The sequence below is a fragment of the Triticum aestivum genome, chromosome 1D (genome assembly GCF_018294505.1).
Source record: "Triticum aestivum cultivar Chinese Spring chromosome 1D, IWGSC CS RefSeq v2.1, whole genome shotgun sequence".
NCBI classification, from domain to species: Eukaryota; Viridiplantae; Streptophyta; class Magnoliopsida; order Poales; family Poaceae; genus Triticum; species Triticum aestivum.
Genome location: NC_057796.1, coordinates 148,798,501 through 148,802,877, shown reverse-complemented (window position 1 = coordinate 148,802,877; position 4,377 = coordinate 148,798,501).

Below are 4,377 nucleotides of genomic sequence, written 5' to 3'. Positions count from 1 at the left end.
GTTGATGTCTTGACGTAGGGTCCAAGTCGTCTGGATCACGTTCGTTCCGAAAATCATGTTCCCGAAGGTTTCATTCCGTTTGGACTCTGTTTGATATTCTTTTTCTAAGAAACTCCGAAATAGGAAAAAGCAACAATTCTGGGCTGGGCCTCTGGTTAATAGGTTAGTCCCAAAAATAATATAAAAGTGTATAATAAAGCCCAATAATGTCCAAAACAGAATATAATATAGCATGGAACAATAAAAAATTATAGATACGTTGGAGACGTATCAAGCATCCCCAAGCTTAATTCCTGCTCGTCCTCGAGTAGGTAAATGATAAAAACAATTTTTTTGATGTGGAATGCTACTTGGCATAATTTCAATGTAATTCTTCTTAATTGTGGTATGAATATTCAGATCCGAAAGATTCAAGACAAAAGTTTAATATTGACATAAAAATAATAATACTTCAAGCATACTAACTAAGCAATTATCCCTACAAAATCATATAGTCTGGCTGTGCTTTATCTTCACCACACAAAGTATTTAAATCATGCACAACCCCGATGACAAGCCAAGCAATTGTTTCATACTTTTAGTGTTCTCAAACTTTTTCAATCTTCACGCAATACATGAGGGTGAGCCATGGACATAGCACTATATGTGGAATAGAATGGTGGTTGTGGAGAAGACAAAAAAGGAGAAGATAGTCTCACATCAACTAGGCATATCAACGGGGTATGGAGATGCCCATTAATAGATATCAATGTGAGTGAGCAGGGATTGCCATGCAACGGATGCACTAGAGCTATAAGTATATGAAAGCTCAACGAAAGAAACTAAGTGGGTGTGCATCCAACTCGCTTGCTCACGAAGACCTAGGGCATTTTGAGGAAGCCCATCATTGGAATATACAAGCCAAGTTCTACAATGAAAATTTCCCACTAGTATATAAAAGTGATATCATAAGAGACTCTCTATCATGAAGATCATGGTGCTACTTTGAAGCACAAGTGTGGTAAAAGGATAGTAGCATTGTCCCTTCTCTCTTTTTCTCTCATTTTTTTATTTGGGCCTTTTCTTTTTTTTATGGCCTCTTTTTTTCGTCCGGAGTCTCATCCCGACTTGTGGGGGAATCATAGTCTCCATCATCCTTTCCTCACTTGGGACAATGCTCTAAAAATGATGATCATCACACTTTCATTTACTTACAACTCAACAATTATAACTCAATACTTAGAACAAAATATGACTCTATGTGAATGGCTCCAGCAGTGTACCGGGATATGCAATGAATCAAGAGTGACATGTATGAAAGAATTATGAACGGTGGCTTTGCCACAAATACAATGTCAACTACATGATCATGCGAAGCAATATGACAATGATGGAGCGTGTCATAATAAACGAAACGGTGGTAAGTTGCATGGCAATATATCTCGGAATGGCTATGGAAATGCCATGATAGGTAGGTATGGTGGCTGTTTTGAGGAAGGTATATGGTGGGTGTATGATACCGGCGAAAAGTGCGCGGTATTAGAGAGGCTAGCAGTGGTGGAAGGAGAAAAAGTGCGTATAATCCATGGGCTCAACATTAGTCATAAAGAACTCATATACTTATTGCAAAAATCTACAAGTTATCAAAGCAAAGTATTACGCACATGCTCCTAGGGGGATAGATTGGTAGGAAAAGACCATCGCTCGTCCCCGGCCGCCACTCATAAGGAAGACAATCAATAAATAAATCATGCTCCGACTTCATCACATAACGGTTCACCATACGTGCATGCTACGGGAATCACAAACTTTAACACAAGTATTCCTCAAATTCAAAACTACTCAACTAGCATGACTCTAATATCACCATCTTCATATCTCAAAACAATTATCAAGCATCAAACTTCTCATAGTATTCAACACACTCATAAGAATTTTTCTTTTTCTTTTCTTGCATGCCTATCATAGTTAAAGCAAACTACCATGCTGTTTTGTAGGACTCTCAAAATAATCTAAGTGAAGCATGAGAGAACAATAGTTTCTATAAAACAAAAGTTACCACCGTGCTCTAAAAGATATAAGTGAAGTACTAGAGCAAAAACTATATAACTCAAAAGATATAAGTGAAGCACATAGAGTATTCTAACAATTTTCCGAATCATGTGTGTCTCTCTCAGAAGGTGTGTATAGCAAGGATGATTGTGGTAAACTAAAACACAAAGACTAAAATAATACAAGACGCTCCAAGCAAAACACATATCATGTGGTGAATTAAAATATAGCTCCAAGTAAAGTTTCCGATGGAAGTAGACGAAAGAGGGGATGCCTTCCGGGGCATCCCCAAGATTTGGCTTTTTGGTGTCCTTAGATTATCTTGGGGTGCCATGGGCACCCCCAAGCTTAGGCTCTTGCCACTCCTTGTTCCATAATCCATCAAATCTTTCACCCAAAATTTGAAAACTTCACAACACAAAACTTAACAGAAAATCTCGTGAGCGCCGTTAGCGAAAGAAAACAAAACACCACTTCAAGGTACTGTAATGAACTCATTCTTTATTTATATTGGTGTTAAACCTACTTTATTCCAACTTCTCTATGGTTTATAAACTATTTTATTAGCCATAGATTCATCAAAATAAGCAAACAACACACGAAAAACAGAATCTGTCAAAAACAGAACAGTCTGTAGTAATCTGTAACTAACGCAAACTTCTGGAACTCCAAAAATTCAGAAAAAATAGGAAGACCTAGACAATTTGTTTATTGATCAGAAGCAATTGGAATCAATATTTTATCACGTTCTGGTGATTTTTAACAATTATTTTCGTGAACAGAAAGTTTCTGGAATTTACAGCAAGATCAAATAACTATAATCCAAGAAGATCCTATAGGTTTAACTTGGCACAAACACTAATTAAAACATAAAAACAAGTCTAACCAGAGGCTAGATAAAAGATTTATTCCTAAACAGAAGCAAAAATCAAAAAAACTAAAAATAAAATTGGGTTGCCTCCCAATCAAGCGCTATCGTTTAACGCCCCTAGCTAGGCATAAAAGCAAGGATAGATCTAGGTATTGCCATCTTTGGTAGGCAATCCATAAGTGGCTCTCATAATAGATTCATAAGGTAATTTTATTTTCTTTCTAGGAAAGTGTTCCATGCCTTTCCTTAACGGAAATTGGAATCTAATATTTCCTTCCTTCATATCAATAATTGCACCGATCATTCTAAGGAAAGGTCTACCAAGAATAATAGGACATGAAGGATTGCAATCGATATCAAGAACAATAAAATCTACGGGCACATAGTTCCTATTTGCAACAATAAGAACATCATTAATTCTTCCCATAGGTTTCTTAATGGTGGAATCCGCAAGGTGCAAGTTTAAAGAGCAATCATCAAAATCACGGAAACCTAACAAGTCGCACAAAGTCTTTGGAATCGTGGAAACACTAGCACCCAAATCACACAAATCAACGAAGCTATTTAGATGGGTAGCGGCATCTTCACTAGGAAGGCCGGCGAATTGATCTTTCATGACAAGATTCAATAAAGCAGTATTGATTTCACAAGATTCAGTATCAGTAAGAGGACCAATCGGAGTGCTAAGGAAATCATTGTTGTTGGTATTGGTGAAATCACACAATTTAGTATTATCTTGAGCCATCGTGACAAGCAAACAATCCAACACACGGGCAAACAAGAGACGAGCAAAAAGAGGCAAACCGAAAAGAGAGGGCGAATAAAACGACAAGGGTGAAGTGGGGGAGAGGAAAACGAGAGGCAAATGGCAAATAATGTAATGCGGGAGATAAGGGTTTGTGATGGGTACTTGGTATGTTGACTTTTGCGGAGACTCCCCGGCAACGGCGCCAGAAATCCTCCTCCTCTTGAGCACTGCGTTGGTTTTCCCTTGAAGAGGAAAGGGTGATGAAGCAAAGTAGCATAAGTATTTCCCTCAGTTTTTGAGAACCAAGGTATCAATCTAGTAGGAGGCCACGCACGAGTCCCTCGCACCTACACAAACAAATAAATCCTCGCAACCAACGCGATAAGGGGTTGTCAATCCCTACACGGTCACTTACGAGAGTGAGATCTGATAGATATGATAAGATAATATTTTTGTTATTTTTATGATAAAGATGCAAAGTAAAGAAAGTAAAATAAAAACGGCGCTAGAAATAACTTGTTGACGGAAGATTAATATGATGGAAAATAGACCCCGGGGCCATAGGTTTCACTAGTGGCTTCTCTCAAGAGCATAAGTATTTACGGTGGGTGAACAAATTACTGTTGAGCAATTGACAGAATTGAGCATAGTTATGAGAATATCTAGGTATGATCATGTATATAGGCATCACGTCTGAAACAAGTAGACCGACTCCTGCCTGCATCTA